This window comes from Trachypithecus francoisi, unplaced genomic scaffold (genome assembly GCF_009764315.1).
Source record: "Trachypithecus francoisi isolate TF-2019V2 unplaced genomic scaffold, Tfra_2.0 Lachesis_group12, whole genome shotgun sequence".
Taxonomy (NCBI): Eukaryota; Metazoa; Chordata; class Mammalia; order Primates; family Cercopithecidae; genus Trachypithecus; species Trachypithecus francoisi.
In genome coordinates, this window is record NW_022681457.1 from 17,160,949 (window position 1) to 17,175,773 (window position 14,825).

The 14,825-nt window shown below is 38.7% G+C and overlaps 1 long non-coding RNA gene across 1 annotated transcript in view; it reads left to right on the forward strand.

Moving 5' to 3' along the window:
* The window catches only part of LOC117091969, a 173,882-nt gene that overhangs the window by 112,280 nt on the left and 46,777 nt on the right, over positions 1 to 14,825 (forward strand). Inside the window, exon 2 of the long non-coding RNA XR_004440584.1 lies at positions 9,049 to 9,100. This is a non-coding gene — a long non-coding RNA (uncharacterized LOC117091969). The remainder of the gene's footprint in view (positions 1 to 9,048; positions 9,101 to 14,825) is intronic.

A 14,825-nucleotide genomic window follows, 5' to 3' on the forward strand; every position in this document is an offset into this window, starting at 1 on the left:
GGCCTTAAGTCTATCCCAGGCTAAAGCTTCCTTCTTTAGCCCTACAAGCAGATAGAAAAGAAGACGAAAGCAAGGTAAAGAAGGAAGAAGAGAAAAAAAAATGGAAGAAAGAGAAAGACAAGAAAACAAAAAGAGAAATGAAGAAAAGAGGAAAGCAACTAGAAGAGAGAGAGAGAGAGAAAGAGAGAGAGAGAGAGAGAGAGAGAGAGAAAGACGAGAAAAGCTACAGAGGAAAAAAAGGACTTGAAACTAGGGAGTTTATTTTGCCTCCATGGTGTTTGTTATAGATTATCCTAGACTAGCTAGAAGAGAACAGAGTAATTGGACCAAGCTAATTAGATCTTTATTTGATTTTGTGTTTGTTTGTTTGACTACTTAATTTATAACTTGGCAAGGAGCTTTATCGTATATACTCTGCTAAATGGTTTATCTAAACTGAGATTGAGCATGAACAAAATTGACACTGGATTTGCTGCAATCAGACCACACAGCAGAGAGGAGAAAGTTCTTTTAAGTAAACATTGATGTCAAGGTGCAGTAGCAGACCTAACAGGGAGCTTGAGGGGACCGTAGAGTTGATAAACACTGGCTGGGCTGAGAGAACATAGGTGAGCCCCCAGGAACAGGGTGGTAACCCTTCTAAGAATTTGGAGTTGACAGACAGATCTGAGTTTAATTCTTGGCTTGGCTACTTACTACCTTTTTGCTTTCTCTGAGCCTCAGTATTGTCACTTGTAAAATGGGAAAGTAATGCTTCCCTTATAGGACAGAGACAAGGATGAAATGAAACAGCAGGGAAGATGCTTAACATAGATATGGCTTTGGGAAAGGCTTGATTCCCCTTTACCTCCTTGCATGTGAAACACTAACTGGGAAGGCCAGGCAGAGCACATTTATGTTGCAGAAGAAGACTGCTACCAAGGTTGTTAACTGTGTCTAAACCGCTTGTTCACCCTAGTTCCCATGAGAATCCAATTCTGGGGCTTGATCAAGGTCCCTTTCTTCCTGGGTTCAGAGCAATGACTTGTAATGCTGAGCATTTGCGGTGGCTGTAATGTGTCCTCTCTCATTTTGGGGTTCTCTGTGGAGGTGTCCTGCTCTGGTTATCTCTCTGATCTGCTCTCATCAGGCCTCTGGCTTCTGTTCTCTCATCACCTTCTCTGGGTCTCTCCTCCTGCAGCAACTGTGTGCTTTGTGCCCCTCATTGCTGCTCATTTGGCGTTCTCTACAATTATTCCTGGAAACATGCTCTTCTGTATATCATGCTTTTCTGTGTATATCCATTTATTCGTCTGTTGGAATGCAAGCTGCTTGAGTTCAGGAACTTGATTTCCATCGCTGGGTCTCCAGTTCCTAATACAATCCCTAGTTGTGTGACTCTGGGCAAGTCACTTAATCTCTTGTAGCCTCAATGTCCTCATCTGTAATAGGAGATAATTATAGCACTTAACAGTACCTAAGGGCTAATTGACTTAATACATGTAAAGCTGTTAGTACTGTTTCTGGTTCATAGTAAATGCTAAATAAATATTAGCCACTATAAATGTTATTTTGAATGATTGTATGAATGCATAAATGTAGGAAGAAGACATGTTCCCTCCTATTGAGGAGTTTGGTCTAGTGGAGGGAACATACATAAACAACTCACAATGAAAAAATGTGATATTAAATTAGAAATCCATTTTTATAAGTATATGACAGTGTAAAGTGTTTCTGTTTCACCCTATCCATGCCAACCTCTATTATTTTTTGATTTTTTTAATTATGGCCATTCTTGCAGGAGTAAGAAGGTATCTCATTGTGGTTTTAATTTGCATTTCCCTGATAATTAGTAATGTTGAGCATTTTTTCATATGTTTGTTGGCTGTTTGTATATCTCCTTTTAAGAATTATCTATTCATGTCCTTTGTCCTTTTTTTTTTTTTTTTTTTTTTTTTTTTTTTTTTGAGATAGAGTTTCACTCTTGTTGCCCAGTGCAATGGTGTGATCTCAGCTCACTGCAACCTCCACCTTCCAGATTCAAGCAATTCTCCTGCCTCAGCCTCCCAAGTAGCTGGGATTACAGGTATGCACCACCAGGCCTAGCTAACTTTTTGTATTTTTAGTAGAGACAGAGTTTCACCATATTGGCCTGGCTGGTTTCAAACTCCTGCCGTTAGGTGATCCACCCACCTTGGCCTCCCAAAGCATTGGGATTACAGGCGTGAGCCTCCGTGCCTTGTCCTTTGCCCACTTTTTAATGGGGTTATTTGTTTTTTTCTTGCTGATTTGAGTTTCTTGTACATTCTGGATATTAGTCCTTTGTCAGGTGGATAGTTTGTTAATGTTTTCTCCCACTGTATGGGTTGTCTGTTTACTCTGCTGATAATTCCTTTTGCTGTACGGAAGCTTTTTAGTTTAATTGGGTCTAATTTATTTATTTTTGTTTTTGTTGCGTTTGCTTTTGGGGTTTTAGTCATGAATTCTTTGCCTAACCCAATGTCTAGAACAATTTATTCGATGTTATCTTCTAGAATTGGTATGGTTTCAGGTCTTAGATTTAAGTCTTTGATCTATCTTGAGTTTATTTTTGTATAAGGTGAGAGATGAGGTTCCAGTTTCATTCTTCTACATGTGGTTTGCCACTTTTCCTAAAACCATTTATTGAATAGGGGGTCCTTTCTCCAGTATATGTTTTTGTATGCTTTGTTGAAGATCAGTTGTCTGTAAGTGTTCTGCTTTATTTCTGGGTTCTCTATTCTGTTCCATTGGTCTATATGCCCATTTTAATACCAGTACGATGCTGTTTTGGTAACTATAGACTTGTAGTGTAATTTGAAGTCAAATAATGTGATGCCTCCAAATTTGTTCTTTCTGCTTAGTCTTGCTTTGGCTATGTAGGTGCTTTTGTGGTTCCATATGAATTTTAGGATTATTTTTTCTAGTTCTGTGATGAATGATGGCAGTTTGATGGGAACTGCATTGAATTTGTAGATTGCTTTGGGCAGTATGGTTATTTTCACAATATTGATTCTACCTATCCAAGAGCATGGGATGTGTTTCCGTTTGTCTGTGTCATCTTTCATTTCTGGTGGGAGTATAAACTAGTACAACTACTATGGAAAACAGTGTGGAGATTCCTTAAAGAACTAAAAGTAGAACTACCATTCGATAACAGTAATCCTACTACTGGGTATCTGCCCAGATGAAAAGAAGTCATTATAGGAAAAAGACACATGCACACCCATGTTTATAGCAGCACAATTTGCAATTGCAAAGATGTGAAACCAACCTAAGTATCCATCAACCAAAGAGTGGATTAAGAAAATATACTCTCTCTCTCTCTCTATATATATATATAATATATAAAATGGAATACTACTCAGCCATAAAAAGGAATGAAGTAATGTCTTTTACAACAACTTGGATGGAGCTGGGGGCCATTATTCTAAGTGAAGTAACTCCGAAATGGAAAATCAAATATGGTATGTTCTCACTTATAAGTAGGAGCTCAGCTGTGAGGATACAAAGGCATAAGAATAATACAATGGACCTTGGGGACTCACAAGGGAAGGTTGAGAGGAGGGTGAGGGATAAAAGACTACATATTGGGTACAGTGTACACTGCTTGGGTGACAGGTGCACCAAAATCTCAGAAATCACAACTAAAGAAATTATCCAGGTCAGGTGTGGTGGCTCACGGCTGTAATCTCAACACTTTGGGAGGCCGAGGTGGGAGGATCACCTGAGGTCAGGCGTTCAAGACCAGTTTTGTTGACATGGCAAAACTTTGTCTATACTAAAAATACACAAAGTAGCCAGGTGTGGTGGTGTGTGCCTGTAATTCCAGCTTCTTGGGAGACTCAGGCAGGAGAATTGCTGGAACCTGGGAGGCAGAGGCTGCAGTGAGCCAAGATCGTGCCACTGCACTCCAGCCTCAGTGACAAGAACACTACTCCATCTCAAAAAAAAAAAAAAAAAAAGAAATTATTCATGTAAGCAAAAACCACCTGTACCCCAAAAACTGTTGAAATAAAAATTAGTTATTTTAAAAAGTATATTAACAAGAGAAAAAAAGATTTATTTAAATTGGACCATTAAGATAAGATTGAAAAGTTGAGAAGCTTGAAATTGGTGTGTGTGTGTGTGTGTGTGTGTGTGTGTGTGTTGGAGAGTGGGAGAGAGAGAGTATATAGTGAGACTGAGGAAAAGGAGGGATAGAAAGTATAGTACCAGGCACTTAGGTTACAAGGAGCTGTGAATGAGAATTCTCCAATTTGCTGTGAGTTTCCTAGCCAGGAAAGCAGAAAGTTAGGCCAATTTTATGTTAAAAAATCTTTGATCCTAGCAGTTAGATATTATCCTGGGTGATTTTTGGTCTCACAGTGACGACACTGGCATTATAGGAGGGATAATTCTTTACTGGGTGAGACTATTTCACATACTGCAGGACATGGAGCTTCCCTGGCTTCTCTGCCTGCCAAGTGCTAGTTGTATCCTCCAGGCACAACTGGACAATCAAAAAATGCCCTCATGGTTTGACAATTGCCCCTTAGGGGATGGTGCAGCCCCTAGTTGAGAACCACTGAACCTAACCCATTTGGTTTCAACAAAAGAGAATGTCAAGATTCAGAGAGTATTGTAGCTAACTGTTCAGGATCACACAAATCATGTTACAGCCAGACCCAAAATTCAGGTTTCTTGCCTCTATTTTTGTTTCTATTAATGTTCCATTTCTCAGTGTTTGTTTATTTTTGTTTTTAATAGACTGTTGATTTTACTTTATCAGTCACATACTGAAGCAAACCCACCTTTTGTGTTTGAAGATTATGCTTTAACTTTCCAATCTGTAAACCATTATCCTGTATGGGGAGACACTGGAAAAAGTTTTCCAGTTATCTCTTGGGCAGAAACCAGAGGGCCGCAGTACTCTAGGAAGCTTGAAAAGTTCTGAGTGAGGAGTCAGGATGCCTGATTTCCTCTATCTAGACTGTGCCAATGTGATATCTTGAGATTTCCCAGGCCAGCTTGACTCAATGATTCTAAGAATTTAGACAGAAAAGCCCAGGCTCTTCCTTCCTTGGCTGCATTAATGGAGGAGTGTCTGAGTGTCTCAGCCTGCGTGGTTGCTATCATGATGTTCATTCAGTGTTGGGAAATGCCTTACAGATGCTGTGCTAGGTAAGGAGGAGCCAGATGTTTTCTAGCTCCCTTGGTCAGCATAGGACTGCCTGGGACCTTTGAGGAAAGAACTTTGCATTTATATCTGAAATATGACCTGAGCGTTTCTGCCTCTACAGCCTAAGTCTGTGTAAACTTGATCAAATCTAATTCTCCCCTCAGAGCTTCACTCTGAGGGTACTGAACTCACATGGTTATTGGGGGTAATCTCCTCTGACATAATGGGAGAGTATCTTGCCTGTTTAAGGCCATCTGTTGTGGCAGAGAACACTAGTGCTTACCACAGGTCTGGTTTCCTTTCTTCTCAGGCACACAGCTAAGCCTCATCCCAGTCCTTTGCACTCATGGTAGAGACAGTGGCAGGTGGATAGTACTGGTGTATTCTCTTCTGCACAGTACTCCATCCTCTCTTTTTCTGTGGCTGCCTTGGAGGCCACATGGTGAAGATGGCAGTGCCACATGATGGGAGGAGTCTGATCTCTGAATCACCATGAAGAAGTCTGCTGGATGAATACTTGATTGCACTGTGGAGTGGGCAAGAACTCTCAAATCTCAATGGCTTAACAATAAAGCTGTGCTTGTTATAGATATAGATGATAGCCTCCCTTGACTAATAAAATTGTTAATACAACCTAGCCGACTGTGAAAAAAGCACATGAATGAAGACTTCTGTTCTTCCTGTAGCTTTCTATCTCTATCCCTCCTCTTTTAAGGGTGATTCTGAAAAGGATACTCAGAACTTACAGATAATTTTAATTTCTGTGTGTCTTTATCCAATGGTTTCAAAATCCACCCCACCCCCTGGCACCGTTGCTATTTAAAAGGCAGACAGACTTACTCTCTGTGACCTTAGGAAGGTCATCTTACAGATGAGGAAACTGGTGCCCAGAGAAGCCTGATTATTAGGCTGTGGTGAAGATTAAATGAGATCATGAATATGAAGCAAGGAGCACAGTGGCTGGCACATACAAAGTGCTCAATAATTGTTAGTCCCAACATTCTTCATTCTCCCTGAAGAGCAAAAGACTTTGCTTCCTGTCGAAAGAATCACTGAGCACAGGGAATGGTAGTTCAGGGGTGAGGTAAACAACTCCTGATCCTCTTATTCCAACTGCAGCCCTATATAAAATCTCATTTTTGTTTTTTTGAGGCACCTCAGACTGGAGCAAGTATTGTTTTTCTAGCCTTGGTGTTTTGGACAAATAGCTGCTATTCTTCTCTGGGCTTTAGTTTCTCTTTGGAACAGCAGGGCTGGACTAAATGAACTCCAAGAGCCCTCTAGCTCTGCCAGTGTGGAATTCCAACTTAATATGAGAAGACTGAAAGACTGTGGAGAGAAAGGTATCAAGGATAGGGAATGGACTGGAATAGAGGCTTAGCTGTATCACATAGCATGTCCCAAAGGACATAAGCCATGCTCCACGGTCATCCAGAACAGATTTATGGTCTTGAAGTTCATAAATAATCCCTGGATGGTGGATTCATTTAAATACCAGTGACATTGGATGCCACAATAGGGGACCAAGCCCATTCTTCTTAGAAACTGTTATTTTGAACTTTTGCAGGATTGGATTCACACTTGTTTTCTTTTCCTTTTTTGTCTTTTCTTTCTTTTCTTCTTCCTCCTCCTTCTACTCCTTCTTTCTTCTCACTCACTGTGTCTCTCCTGGCTCCCCTCTCATCCTTTCCTTTCTTCTTCCCTCTTTTCTACTCCCTTCTGTTTTCCCAGTCCTGATTTGCTACCGAAAACTAACAAATTTCCCTTTTTTAAATAACTTTGCTTCTTTCACTTCTTTTTGATGCATGTGCTTTATTATCTGGGATACAAACCAATTTATTTAGTTTATTATATTTTTCTCATATTTTATTTAGCCTTAGCCAAATACTGGATAGGGGTTGGGGTAAATAATTGTATCACTTTTTGGTTAAACAATCTTGGTGACCTAATAACAACACTGATAACAGACTGACTGGTTTATAAATTCGGGAGAGTGCCAGGCGCCACAGTTTTAACTATTATACTGTTGCATACAGTTGAGGTTATTGCAGAAAGAGATTATGGTAGAGAGCAGTTCTGGGAAATTCTGGGAAAAACAAGCTGAAGACAAATAGCTCTTTCCAATGCTGTTTACAGTCTTTAGGATAATTATAAATTCCAAGTTTTTGGGGACAAAATCATTAACTCTGACATTCCAATCAACCTTGAAATTAACTCTAATCTGAAACTTCAGCCACTGAGCAGACTTTTTTGATGTGCAATCGTGTGCTTTTTTTCTTGGGGTAGACAATTAAGAGCACAATTTGAAATCATATGGAGAGTGTTATCATAATATTTTATTCCCAAAATGGCCTTAATTACAATTACAGGGACATATAGAGATTTCACCTATATTAGGTCTACTTCCTACCCTACTCATTATATATTGGTTGAAGATTTTAACTAGAAATGATAACACCACGAATTCTTAGCACAGTGCCCAGAAATGCTTTTGTGTACAAAAAGTCAAATAATTTTATTTTCTCAGCCACCCTGTAGCATACGTATCACTATCACCATGTAGAGATGAAATTGCAGTAGTTTTGGACTTCAAAGTGATAGAAGTAATGATTTGATTCCCATTCTTTGATTCCAAAACTTCTCTTTCCACTCTTGTGCCCAGAAATTCTTTCTACTCACTATTGTTTTGGCTACCTCAAATCAACACCAATGTTTTCTTTTTTTCTTGTAAAATACAAAAGCTTAAAGAAGATAAAACTTTGTAGAAAGGAATGCAATAATGTAAGTTTCTATTTTTCCTTTTATAAAATTTTTATTTTATTTTATTTTATTTTGTTTTAATTTTGAGACGGATTCTCACTCTTTTGCCCAGGCTGGACTGCAGTGGCACTATCTCGGCTCACTGCAAGCTCCACCTCCTGAGTTCACGCCATTCTCCTACCTCAGCCTCCCGAGTAGCTGGGACTACAGGTGGCTGCCATCGTGCCCGGCTAATTTTTTGTGTTTTTTTAGTAGAGATGGGGTTTCACTGTGTTAGCCAGGATGGTCTCGATTTTTAATTTGTTTTTGTTTGAGACAGGGTCTTACTTCATCACTCAGGCTATAGTGTGATGGTGTGATTATAGTTCACTGCAGCCTCAACCTCCTAGGCTCAGGTGATCCTCCTGCTTCAGCCTCCTGCGTAGCTAGGACCACGAGTATGTGTTACACACCCATATAATTTTTTAAAATTATTATTTGTAGAGACAGGGTCTATGTTGCCCAAACTGGTCTCGAACTCCTGGGCTCAAGCAATCCTCCTGCCTTGGCTTCCCAAGGTGCTGGGATTATAGGTGGGAGTCACTGTGCTGGGCCTTCCATTTTTCATTAGGAAAGGATTTCATGGTTTTCTTCATTTATTCCCAATAAACTGCTATCTTGCCTTGTTATAATTTTAGTTGTTTTGTTCTCTTTCTTTTGAATCCTCCACTCTATGTCTGTAAGTACCTTGAGGAAAGAGGAGCTTCATTTGCTGTTCTCTATCCAGTGCTCAGCCCAGTGTCTGACATCTGCTGGGTGCTCACATACTGAGTACCCCTACTATGTGATTACCCTTTAACTTGTATTTGCTTTCCACATGTGATCATACAAGATCAATAAGACGACAGACGAGTGAATGTAGTTGGGGAGAGAGGATTAAAGCCTGTCACAAAGAATTAAAGATAGAGGGCACAGTGAATATTTGGGCTTATTTTCCACCAATGGGTGGAAAATACGTGAAGGGGCTGTGTTGGTTCTTCCCTGTTAGTCTCTCGAGATATGCTCTCTACTCTTCTCTGATTTGCTCTGGGCCCCCAGAGTCTGGCCCCTATGGAATGTATCACCCGGGTTCTTTCTTCTTTGTTTTCCAGTTGAGTTTGGCCAGTGAGTGCTGCAGGATACTGGAGGGAAGACGAGAGAAAGGTGTGAGTACGCAATCTTTCAACTCTTGCTCTACCTCACTGTGGTTGCATGTCTTTGGCAGTGGCTGCATCCCTTTCCAACAGCAGGCCTGGTGGGGCAGCCCCTCTTCCTGATCTTCCAGACTCACTGGGCAATGTTGATCCCTCTCCTTGTCCCTTTAGCCATTGGCGGGGGGGTCACAGCTCTTTGCCATCATTGGTGTCTGGGTATGTTACTATCTCTTGTTGGTTCCCTTAACACTGTCCACACTTCTGTAAATAATCTCTTCATTAAGTTTCCTTCAGTTAAACATAGTGGGTGTTCTGTTTCTTGTCAAGACACTGACTGATAGAAGGAACAATGGACTATGGATAATTACAGATGACGTGTTAACACAGGCTAGTCAAGCAGAGCCTTCTCCTGAAACCAGGGATGTGTCTGCCTAAGTGATAGGAAGTATACAAGCAGAGATGGCTGGCCTGGCGTTATGGTTCTGAAGCCCTCATCCCATTATTCACTCATTCATTCATGCTTCCAGTGAATATTTATTGGGTGGCCACTATGTGTCAGGAAGTCTTCCAGACTCTGAAGTTAGATGACGAATAAAACTGACAAAATAGCTGGTTGATTGGAGTTTACATTCTATTGAAAGAAGACATTTATTGTTTCAGGTGTGGATACAAGCTATAAAGTAGAAGAGGATAGACAGTAGGGTTGTATGGCTCTATGTTTGCTTAAAAAATTAATCCCCAGAACAAATACTTTTTATTTGTATTTGGCTCACTAAAACATGACTCTACAAAGGGTGAAAGCTTGTGTTTCTCATTTTTGCTCCTGGAAAGTGTGTTGGTTTCTTAGAATGTTCTGTGAAGAAAATCAAGTTTTCATAAAATAATGGACTGAGTTTGACATAAGCTGTTGTTCAGCTGAAGAGACCGACTCACATTTTATACCCAGAATGTCAGATCCAGAAAATAAAAATATGTCGGAAGTGCCTGGTAGAGCATCGACCAGGCAGTACATGTTGAACAGATGTTATTATGTAATCCTTATATCAATCCTTACAAGGTAGGTAAAAATGATTATATCTTGCTTTATGGATGAAAAAAATGAAGCTCAAGGAGGTTCAGAAGAAAGGGAGTAAAAAAAAAAAAGCTTTGAAATAAGACATATGTGACAGATGACGCTAACATAACAACACCCATGAGTACATTCAGAACTGTTTGGTTCTCTGTAAACTTCAAGAAACACCATCATTTTTGTTACCACACAAATTAGCATTTTAGTATCTAAATGAAAATATAGAAATATTTGAATATACTTTAATTCATAAAAATGTATAGAACACCCACAATCACTTCTTTCATTAATACTCTCATCAATAACAAATGACTTAAAACAAGCCCCATGGCTGATTCCAAACACTGGTGTGTAATTAATTGTGCTACTGGGGAGAAGCATTACAAGTGATGACCTAGCTCAATGGTTCCCCAATTTTTCTTTACCAAAGACCTATTTTATTTTCTCAATAGTTGTCAATTTTTAAAAATAATTTCATAAATTTTCATTAATTAGAAAAAGAGTACAGAATGAATATTTACTTTAATACTTCTTTAATATTACTTGCAAAAATGTTAGTACTTGAAACAGATAGGTTGAGAAGCCCTCATACTTTGTATGAACAATTACTAATGTTTATGAGAAGCCCTCGTGAATTGTTATTGCCCGTTTCTTTTTTAAGTTTTATTTCAGTAGCTTTCGGGGTTATAAGGAGTTTTTGGTTACATGAACAAATTGTATAGTGGTGGAGTCTAGACTTTAAGTGTACTCATCACCCAAATAGTGTACATTGTAGCCAACCAGTAATTTGTCATGCCTGACCCTGCCCCCACCCTCCCCACTTCTGAATTTCTAATGTCCATTCTACCACTCTGTATGCCTTTGCATCATTTCCCATTTAACATTTTTTTAAAAAATAATTTCAACATGTATTTTATATTAATTGGGTATATGCACGGGTGTGTTCCGGGGCATATTGTGTGACAGTGAAGTCTGGGGTATTAATGGTTTTGTCACTCAGGTAGTGAGAATAGTACCCAATATGTAGTGTTTTGGCCCTTGTCCCCCTCCACGTTCCCACCTTTAGTAGTCCCCAGTGTTTATCCCCAGTTATTTTTCCCATCTTTATGTTCAGTATACCCAATGTTTAGCTCCCATTATACATAAGAATATGTAGTATTTGGTTTTCTGTTCCTGTGTAAATTTGCTTAGGATGATGGTTTCTAGCTGCATCCATGTTGCTGGAAAACACATGATTTCATCCTTTTTATGGCTGCATAGTATTCTATTGTATCTAGGTACCACATTTTATTTATCCAGTCCACACTGATGGGCACCTAGGTTGATTCTGTCTTTGTTAGAGTGAATAGTATGGCAATGACACATGAGTGCATGTGTCTTTTTGGTAGAGCACTTTGTTTTCCTTTGGGTATATACCCAGTAATAGGATTGCTGTGTCAAATGGTAGTTCTAATTTAAGTCCTGTGAAAAATCTTTAAATTGCTTTCCACAGTGGCTGAACTAATTTACACTCCCACCAATGATGTATAAGTGTTTCCTTTTCTCTGCAGCTTTGCCAGCATCTGTTCTTTTTTGACTTTTTAATAATAGCCATTCTGACTGGTGTGAGACGGAATCTCATTGTTGTCTTAATTTGCATTTATCTGATGATTGGTGATGTTGAACTTTTTAAAATGTTTGTTGGCTGCTTGTAGGTTTTCTTTTGAGAAGTGTCTGTTCATGTCCTTTGCCTACTTTTTAATGGGGCTGTTTTTCACTTGTTGAATTGTTTAGATTCTTTAGAAATTGTGGATTATTAGGCTTTTGTCTGATACATAGTTTGCAAATATTATCCCTCTTTCTGTAGATTGTCTCTTTACTCTGTTGATAGTTTCTTTTGCTGTGCAGAAGCTCTTTAATTAGGTCTTGCTTATCAATTTTTATTTCTGTTATGATTGCTCTTAAAAAGACTAGCAATACATTATTTGGCAAGGCTGATATTCAGAATGGTATTTCCTAGGTTTTCTTCCAGGATTTTTATTGTTTGAGGTCTTATATCTAGGTGTTTAATCCATCTTGAGTTTTTTTTTTTTTTTTTTTTTGTATATGGTGAAAGGTAGGGGTCTATTTTCATTCTTCTGTATATGGTTAACCAGTCTTTCCAGCACCTTTTATTGAATAGGGAGTCCTTTCCCCATTTCTTATTTTTGTTGATTTTATCAAAGATCAGATAGTTGTAGATGTACTGCATTATTTCTGAGTTCTCTATTCTGCTACATTGGTCTATGTGTCTATTTTTGTACCAGTCCCACGCTGTTTTGGTTATTGTAGCCTTACAGTGTAGTTTGAAATTGGGTATTGTGATGCTTCTAGCTTTGTTCTTTTTGCTTTGGATGACTTTGACTATCAGGGCTCTTTTTTGGTTTCATATAAATTTTAGAATAGTTTTTTTGAATCCTGTGAAAGATGACATTAGTAGTTTGATAGGAATAACATTGAACCTGTAGATTTCTTTGGGCAGTATTGACATTTTAAGATAACGATTCCTTTAATTCATGAGCATGGAATGGTTTTCCACTTGTTTATGTCACCTGTGGTTTCTTTCAGTCATGTTTTGTAATTCTCCTTATAGAGATCTTTCACCTCCTTGGTTAGCTGTATTCCTAGGTATTTTTGTTTGTGGCTATTGTAAATGGAATTGCATTCTTCTTAAATTTCTTTTTTTTAAATTTCAATAGGTTTTTGGGGAATGGGTGGTATTTGGTTACATGGATAAAGTCCTTTAGTAGTGGTTTCTGAGATTTTGGTGCACCTATCACCTGAGCAGTGTATCTTGATAACCAATAGGAATTTCGAATTTCATTCTTGATTTGGCTTTCAGCTTGAATGTTATTGGTGTATAGAAATACTGCTGATTTTGTACATTGATTTTGCGTCCTGAAACTTTTCTGAAGTTATTGATCTATTCTAAGAGCCTCTTGGTAGAGTGATTAGGCTTTTCTAGATACAGGATCATATTATCCATGAAGAGAGATAATTTGACTTCTTTTCCTATTTGGATGCCTTTTCTTTGTCTTTCCTGATTGCTCTGGCTAGGACGTGCAGTACTATGTTGAATATAAGTGGTGAGCGTGAGCATTCTTGTCCTGTTCCTGTTCTTAAGGGGAATGATTTCAGCTTTTGTCCATTCAATATGATATTGGCTGTGGGTTTGTAATAAATGGGTCTTATTTTGAGACATGTTCCGTCAATGCCTAGTTTGTTAAGGGTTTTGCTTTTTTTTTTTATCATGAAGGGTTGTTAAATTTTATCAGAAGCTTTTGTCTATGTCTATTGAGATGATTGTATGGTTTTTGTTCTTGATTCTGTTTATGTGGTGATGTTATGCCCAGACCGTTTATTCCCCGAAGAAGACCATTAGAGTCCAGAGTCAAAGCCAAGCGGCAAGGATCTTTAATGCAAGTTCAAACTTGGTCCCTCCGTTCTACAACATACAAGAGGGCCCCGAATGATGCATGTGCCCGCTTTTTATAGCCCGATGTATACAGGATATGTAAGGTTACAGAGGTACAAAGGAATTCTTTTGGTTGCAGCATCACAACTGGTAATTGGTTAATATTTTAAGTTATACAATTAACAGTTTTCTATTTGTTCCCGCGCATTTAGTAAAACTACAAACGGTTGTGACCTTATCAGGGGCTCTCTAGGTGGTGTTTCTGAGATGTGGCGGGGGGGGGGGGAATGTGTTTGTACTGGGTTCAGGAAGTTGGGACAAAATACAAAATAGAGGATTGTGTTTGTACTGGGCCCAGGACTAAGATATGTGGCAGACACCGGTAATTAGAACAGAACAGAGCAGGACAGAGACTTTCACAACGTTTGTCCTTACAATGTCTGGAGTCTATAGATAACCTAATCGGTTAGGTCCGGGGTCGATCTTTAACTAGGCTCAGGGCGCCGCCCGGGCTGTTTGCCTGTGGACTTCATTTCTGCCTTTTAGTCTTTTCATTTGATCTCTTTCAGTGAATTACATTTATTAATTTGCATATGTTGAACTAACCTTATATTCCAGATATAAAGTCTACTTGATTGTGGTGAATTAACTTTTTGATGTGCTGCTGGATTCAGTTTGCTAGTTTTTGTTGAGGATTTTTGCTTCTATGTTCATCAGGGATATTGGCCTATAGATATCTTTTTTTGTTGTTGTTGTGTGTTTGTCAGATTTTGGCATTAAGGTGATGCAGGTTTTGTAAAATGAGTTAGAGAGGAACCTCTCCTCATGGATTTTTTACAATAGTTTCAGTAGCATTGGTACCAGTTCTTCTTTGTATGTTTGGTAGAATTTGGCTGTGAATCCATGTGGCTCAGGGCTTTTTCTTTTGTTTGGTAGGTTTCTAATTACTCATTTAATTCTGGAAGTCAATATTCATCTTTTCAGGGTTTCAGTTTCTTCCTGCTTCAATCTTAGGAGGTTGTATGTTCCTAGGAAGTTATCGATTTCCTCTAGATTTTCTAGTTTTTGTACCTAGAGGTGTTCATAATAGTCTCCCAAGATCTTTATGTTTTTGTGGGGTTGATTATAATGTCACCTTTGTCACTTTTGATTGTGCTTATTTAGGTCTCTTTTTTTTTGTTGTTGTTGTTAATATAGCTAGCAGTCTATTGATCTTGCTTATCCTAAAAGCAA